Here is a 7,986-nt window from a genome sequence, read left to right as displayed (position 1 = left end):
CTGCACATCTTTGGACTGTGGGAGGAAACCGGAGCACCCGGAGGAAACCCACGCAGACACAGGGAGGATGTGCAGACTCCGCACAGACAGTGATCCAAGCCGGAATCGAACCCGAGACCCTGGAGCTGCTAAGCAATTGTGCTATCCACAATGCTACCGTGCTGCCCTTTAGAGTGCCCAATGCACTTTTTTCCAATTAAGGGGCAATTTAGTGTGGCCAATCCACCTACCCTGCATATCCTTTTGGGTTGTGAGGGTGAAACCCACGCAGACACGGGGAGAATGTGCAAACTCCACACGGACAGTAATTGAACCAGGGGTCCTCAACGTCGTGAGGTGGGAGTGCTAACCACTGTGCCACCGTGCTTTAAATTTATATTTGAAAAAAACATTATGGGGCTGTGTATTTCTGATCTTGCACGAAAACATGTTGCAGGATCTGATTTGTTTCACTTGCGCTATAAACTATTTTAAAATATTCTGTAAAATTTTTTTTTTTAAGATCTTATTTCTGTTAAATTTTTTTTTTTTCCTTCTCTCTCCAGCCAATCCTGAGGGTATGGCAATAAGGTAAGCTATTTATCATGAGCAAAATACTGCGAACGCTGGGATCTGAAACCGGAACCAAGGATGCTGGGGAGGAAACCTGGCACGTCTACCAGGAGGGGAAGCAGAGTTCAATGTTTATAGAGTCCTTCAGGACTTCATCAGAGCTGAGGAGAGGGAGAATGTGTTAGAGCTGCGAGAGATTGCGACAAAAAGTAGCAACTTTTAAGTACAAAAGATGGTTGGCCGGTGCTGCCCTTCCGTTGCAATCTCTGACCGCTTCAATACGTTCTCCTTCCCTTCACTTTCGATGAAGAGTCAAAGGACTCAAAGTTAGCTCTATTCTCTCTCTCTCTCCTTGCAGATTCTGCCAGACCTGCTGAGTATTTCCAGCAGCCTCTGTTCTATAATCTTTGACAAGTGTGCAGTTTTCGGTTAGCAGTGGAATCTTGGGGCAGAGAACATTGAGCACTGCCGATGTGCCATGGCTGGAGCCACACGGTAGCACAGTGGTTAGCACTGTTGCTTCACAGCGCCAGGGTCCCAGGTTCGATTCCCGGCTTGGATTCACTGTGCGGAGTCTGCACGTTCCCCCCGTGTCTGCGTGGGTTTCCTCTGGGTGCTCCGGTTTCCTCCCACAAGTCCCGAAAGACGTGCTTGTTAGGTGAATTGGACATTCTGAATTCTCCCTCTGCGTACAGGCGCCGGAGTGTGGCGACTAGGGGCTTTTCACAGTAACGTTATTGCAGTGTTAATGTAAGCCTACTTTTGACAATAATAAAGATTATTATTGTGTTGTTTGGATGCACTGGCCCTAGAGGGGGTGCAATAAAGGCTTATTGGGCTTGTTCCTGGGAAGAGGGTTGTCCTATGAGGTGTGATTGAGTAGACTTAGGAGTATAGTCTCTGGAGTTTAAAAGAAATTATCTAAATGAAACAATTCTTTAAATGGGGTTTGACAGAGTGGCTGCAGGCCCCTCCCTAATTGAGGGGTCTGGAACATATGGTCACAGTCTTGAGATAAGGGGGGTTAACCATTTTGGGCTGAGGGGAAGGATTTCTAAATTTGTTACTGCAGGAGCTGTGGGATGCACAATCATTGAATATATTCAAGACACGAGAGATCAATAGATTTTGAGCATCAAGGGATCTGGCCAGTAGGAAATTGGTGAATGATCCTGCCATGATCCATTGAAAGCCAGAACAGGCTTCCTGGGCCGAATGGCTACCTCCAGCTCCTACCTCTCATCTTGGTACAAGGAGGTGACTGTTGGTGACTAACCTCCATTGTGCTTGCTAGTTGTAAAAACGACCCTTATCTGGAGCGGTCCTGGCAAATCAATGAATATTCTGCATTGAAATTTGTGCCGTTGGTCCGTGTATCGTTCGAATGAATAGACCTTGAATGCGAAAGAAGAATTGTGCTTCGCATGGAGGTTTTGGGGGAGGGGAAATGATGACTGTTTTAAAGAATTGCTCGTGTGGTTTGTTTGAACTTATCCTCCTCGTTTTGCTACAGTTTAACACCCTAAGGAATGATCTTGAAGCGGAATTTCCAGGTCAGCTGAATATGGTAAGAGAATACTTGCATCAAACGGTTCAAAATCGCCCAGCTTTTAGTTTGACTGCTGCCAAGAGACTCTTTACTGCAGAAACACCAAATGATGTCCCTTGGATTTCAGTAGCACACGTTGTCTTTTGGTCATCTGTCCTAAGTAGTTGTTTGGATGGCGTGATGCCAAATTCTATTTGATAAGGTTTCTATAATGCAGCCTGGGGAGTTTTTACTACATAATTGAGTTTTTAACTACATTATTGCGCTATCTAAATGTTGTAAAGATTTGACTAATCCTAGCCACGTGTTACAATTTGTATTCTATCCTGACTAACGCCCAAAGGCTGTGATACTGGAGGGGGACGACAGGATTCGCACCCTGGTAATCGGAACTAAAGCGGGAATGCTGCAAGTACTCAGCAGGTTGGGCAGCATGGTGGCACAGTGGTTGGCATTGCTGCCTCACGGCGCCGAGGTCCCAGGATCGATCCCTGCACTCAACGTACTGCTTCTGGGGTCCTTGAGCCCCCCCTTCCCACTCCACCTCTTAAGGGTGAGACGTCCTTTGCACGGGCAGTGCCACTACCAGACTGTTATTGCCGCCTGCGCACCCTCACTGCCATGGGGCCTGGGTAGCACTGCCAAGGTGCCAGGCTGCAGAGCAGGAGTGCTGAGGTACCACCCTGCCCAGAGCCTGATGATGTTATGGGCCAGGGTTTAGAGAACTCCAGAGTATATCATGGCCCTGACCCACAACTTTTACTAGATTGTGGTATGGGGAGCACACGACCCACTCTACAGGTGTGGTGCAGCAGAACACTAAAAGTAATTTTTAAAGCAAAACAATGTTTATTCTATGAACTCAGTTAACCTTTTTAAAACAGTGAACATCTTAGCAACCATCAATTCAAATACTACCCCCCAAAGAATACAACACTCTTAAGTAATCCTTAAACTTTCCTTTTAGCATCCACAAGACAAAAATCCTTTTTACAGAAGCACATCAGGTTTAAATTCTCTACTGAGAGCAGTTATCACTCTGAATTCACCAAATGATCTAGAGCTAGTCTTTACATGGCAGAGAGATCGAAATTACACCACCTTTGTCTGGCTTCAGCTCCAACACTATTACGAAACCAAAAAACACAGACCCAAGCTTTTCCTCAAAGCGAAACTAAAAAGCAGAGCCAGAGCTTGGCTCCGCCCACACTCGCATCACTGCAGCCACTTGAGCAGAAAAACATTTCTTAAAGTGACATTCCCATGACAATGACTAACTGGCAAGGCATCGCTGTGGAGGCCATTAGTTCCCTGGCCCCTGGAGGATGCTGATCTGAATCATGCCCAGTGAGGGCGAGATCCAGATCGTGATGTTTCGTGAGGTTCAGCTGAATCTCACGAGACCTCTCGGATGTCACAAAACGTGTGGGAGGCCTCTTGTGAGGCACGATGGCTGTGTCGGGTCACCAAGTTGTGCACGACGAGGCCGGTAAATCCTGCCCAAAATCACTGCAGCATAAGAAAATTCCAGGTATTTGCTCGAAAGGGAGGTGAACAGAGGCGAGGTCGGGATCGGCCATAAATTTGACTTGCTTGATGTGATGAATGGCCTACCTTTCTATTTATTGAAATGTCCTTTCTTTTTCAGACTGGACGTTCTGTCAAAGGGAAATCTGGCTGCTTTGAAGTTCAGATAAAGGGTTCAGATAAAACCCTGCATTCCAAGCTGGTTAGTTGTGTGCGTGCGGTCTTGACTCTGCAATTAAGGGTTGTCCACTGGCTCAGTGAATTCACATAATTGCGCTGTGCAGTCTTTCAATCCTGATTGAAATGAGTTAGGGGTGCTGTATTTGGTCTTTAGTAGTGTTGAAATGAGTTGGGGTTCCTTGCCCCTGCTGAAGGTGCGTGTGTTTTGGATGTTGCACCAGTGTAGGATCAGGGGTTTCTTGAAGCTTTCATGAAGAATGAACGCTGGTGTGCTAGTGAAAATAAATTATTGGCCATGGAAACAACCAGAGCCTCAGAAGTACATCCCTGCTCTTGTATTCTAGTTCCTGGTCTTGGCACTGTGCCACCCACGACCCCCCCCCCCCCCCCCACCAGAATGAGGAAAAAATAGCATTCTTCAGGTTCCCAGCTGCCTCTGGTGAGTTGGCTAGTGAGGTTTCTTTTTAATTTTCATCTAGTAGCTGGGGTGGGAGCTGCCATTATCCATTTCAGATAGAAGTCAGGCCAGCAGAGGATTTGGAACAGGACTGCCAAGTGTTAATCCTGTGGGCTACTCAGTTTCTACATGGAAGCTGAAAGGATAATAATTCCCACTTTTGATTTTTGTAAAGCTTTTCCATAATATGGTTCTGTCCTGCAGTTCAAAACAGCATGTTGAAAGTGCAGGCCGGGGGGAAGAGGGAGGGGGAGAGGGGGAATATTTCAGAGAACCAGCCCTTTCCGCTAAAGTTTTATCTTCTGGTCCTGTCAAAGGTGACCCCCCCCCCTCAACCCCATGACCGTTTCCCTGGCGATGGGAGAGGGAAACCACATGAAGTGCTGTCAACATCGACGGGACTGGAAAATCTCTGCTCTTTTTAAATGTTTCAACAATGGGTGTAAAGGTTTCAAGTTTCAGAACTCCCATTTCCAGTTTATACTTTTTTTAAATTTTGTGCCCAATTTACATTTTTCCAGCTCCTAACGTCATTCTTTTTTTTTTAATCCGGTAAAGATGATGGGCGGATTTCTCCGGCCTTGTCCGTGGCAGGACCCATCGCGAGCAAGAACGGAAAATTTGGCGTTCCAGCCAAACTTCCATTCACTCTCAGCGGCACTGGAAAATTCCAGCCGCCAAGGAGGGTGGAAGATTTTGGCCCATGTCCATCCGCTGACCAGATTCTTTAACACGGTATCCACTTGTTTTCTTACAGGATGGAGAGGGCTTCGTTGATAATGAAGAAAAGCTTCAGAAGATTATTAAAGGAATCCGAGCTGCCCTTAAACAGTAACACAATGTAGAGACTGGAATTGACTCGGGTGAGCTACTCATTTTTAAATTGTAGATTAGTGGGGAAATGTGTTGGTGATAGGAGTCAAACTGGTCTAGAATGTTTCTGGCTGAGATATGGCGAGTTGGTTATCGTGTACCTTTGCTCACTGGCCTACGTTGCTGCCACTATGGCAATCGGTACCTTGTTTTCTTTTTATAGATTGAGTTTCCAATTAAGGGGCAATTTAGCGTGGCCATTCCACCCACCCTGCACGTCTTTGGGTTGTGGGGTTGAGACCCACGCAGACACTGGGAGAATGTGCAAACTTCACTCAAGACAGTGACCTGGGGCCGGGATCGAACTCTGTGCCGTGAGGCAGCAGTGCTAACCTCTGCACCACCGTGCCGCCCACAAGTTCAATTTCCATGGTATCCCAAGTGATATTCTTTCTAATCTGGGAGGTTTAAATTTTCGTCGAGAATGGACAAATGCAACAGACAATTCTTGACATGTCATGAGTTGGCCTAGCAGAGAGTTTGTCCCATGTATAGCTCAAGGTTTGTGAAAGTGGACAATTTAGTGTTCTAACACCTCGCTAGTTTAGAACTAACTTGTGTTTGATTTTTCTTCAATTTTCTAGTTCAACGTCTGTTTGCTTTGTTCCCCTCGGCTGAACACTTCATGATGGTGATGGCTGAAATGTCTGCAAAGGCATGGCTGTTTCCTGATGTCTTCATGGGATGTCGCAGTGGTCAAAGTTACCCAGAGTTTGACGTACAAAATTTCAGTCTACAAGTACTTTTTTTTTTCCAACGCCAACTTATGCACAGTGGTGTGATATTTTCTTTCTGCAGTGCAAGAATAAGCTTTAAATATAACACAATCAAAAATGTTTACTTTTCGAATTAAAGGGTATAGCTATCCTTTTTTTTTTTTCATATACTCTTTTTGTATAATGTTGGGATCAGAAGATTCGATCCAGCCACTCGACCCTGCAATGGTTTGTTTGAAATCTAGCCTATCTGGTCCCCCACACAGAAGTTTGGAGTACGTTTTATCAACTGCCCATTGCAGTGTGATAGAATACAAAAATATAAAGGTGGACCAACAATAGAAACACTATTTAGCTAAACCCCAACATTGGATTGGAAATTAGTGCCCCCGATATTCTACAGAGCAAATTTATTGCGCAAAGGTTTTCATCTTGACCATGGTTGATGTTTCATCTCATTGACTTTCTGTGGGTGAATTTTGTTTCTGTCCTGGCCACTGAATTGTTTGAGTTTATAAGTGAAATAGTGTGGCAGCACGGTGGCGCAGTGGTTAGCACTGCTGCCTCACGGCGCCGAGGTCCCAGGTTTGATCCCGGCTCTGGGTCACTGTCCGTGTGGAGTTTGCACATTCTCCCCGTGTTTGCGTGGGTTTCACCCCCACAACCCAAAGATGTGCAGGCTTGGATTGGCCACGTTAAATTGCCCCTTAATTGGAAAAAAATTAATTGGGTACTCGAAATTTATATCAAAAAAATAAGTGACCCAGTTGCTCAGTGATGTATAGGGGAGCAACTGCCCACCTATGCTGGTTTGCAGGTTACAATCGAGAAGCACAGTGCAGGAGATTCACGTCCCTTTTAATGAAGATGGTAAATGTAATTTGATGATTGAAAGCATAGTCATAACTTCCATTGGCTGGTGGTGGTTAGGCTTGTCAGAACTTGCAGGGTTGAAGCTGCTCCTGAAATGTCGCTGGTGGTGTTTTTGAAGACTTCCAAATTCTCCTCTTTTTTTCTGGGTGACTTAAGTTGCTGATCTGTATATTTTAAAAAAAAAAGAAACATTACAACGTTTGTTTATGGAACATCTCGACCTCAATCTTGTATTGGATCACAATAAAAGCATTGTTGACTTTGTTTATACTCTGCTTTATTTGCTATTTTATTTTCAATTGACCAGCTTTGACCACTGCATGTCTAATTGGTTTTATACTTCCTGTAATTGTGCACCAGGTTACAAATATAGCAACATCTTTCATACAAACCCTTGCAATGTAAAGCATTAATCATCTGCCTTCAGCATACTCCTGTGCTGGACACTACCTCTCTCAAACACTGCAATTAAATATAACCGCTTCAATGTATATTGATAAAAGGAAGATAAAGATCTGTGTACAAAACACACGCAAACATGGGGACAATGTGCAAACTCTACATGGACAGTGACTCAGAGCCGGGATCGAACCTGGGACCTCGGCGCCGTGAGGCAGCAGTGCTAACCACTGTGGCACCATACTGCCCATACCTTTTTTAAAAAATAATTTTTATTAAAGGTTTTCATAAAATATCAATAACAAAATGAGAAAGAAAAAAGAACCCAACAGGGTTAAGTACAAAACACAATCTAAAAAAGCAACCCCCCAAACCTCTCCTCCCCAGTACATAAATAATAAATTGACATTAACACCCCGACTTAACCCAACAGGTATATACACCCTCAGACCCTCCAGTGTAAATCACATAAACAAAAATAAAGTAACCCCCCGAGCTGCTGCTGCCATTGACCAATGTCTATCGTTCTGCCACAAAGTCTAAGAACGGTTGCCACCGCCTAAAGAACCCTTGTACCGACCCTCTCAAGGCAAATTTCACCCTCCAATTTAATGAACCCTGCCATATCGCTGATCCAGGATTCCACGCTTGGGGGCCTCGTATCCTTCCACTGAAGGAGAATCCTTCGCCGGGCTACCAGGGGCGCAAGGCCAGAATTCCGGCCTCTTTCTCCTCCTACACTCCCGGCTCCTCTGCCACCCCAAATATTGCGAGCCCCCAGCCTGGTCTGACCCTGGATCCTACCAGCCTCGACACCGTCCTCGCTACGCCCTTCCAAAATTCCTCCAGCGCTGGGCATG

General features: G+C 45.4%; 1 long non-coding RNA gene across 1 annotated transcript; it reads left to right on the top strand.

Annotated features, from left to right (window-relative positions):
• The first annotated feature begins 539 nt into the window (after positions 1–539).
• On the top strand, positions 540–6,005 carry LOC140402327 (uncharacterized). Its single transcript, XR_011938125.1, has 5 exons — positions 540–570; positions 2,066–2,119; positions 3,750–3,830; positions 5,023–5,128; positions 5,723–6,005. It is a non-coding gene; the product is annotated as an uncharacterized lncRNA (long non-coding RNA).
• Positions 6,006–7,986: the final 1,981 nt, after the last annotated feature.

Source organism: Scyliorhinus torazame, chromosome 25 (assembly GCF_047496885.1).
Source record: "Scyliorhinus torazame isolate Kashiwa2021f chromosome 25, sScyTor2.1, whole genome shotgun sequence".
NCBI lineage: Eukaryota > Metazoa > Chordata > Chondrichthyes > Carcharhiniformes > Scyliorhinidae > Scyliorhinus > Scyliorhinus torazame.
Note: the sequence above shows the minus strand (reverse complement) of the source record. Positions and strands in the feature narration are given on the sequence as shown.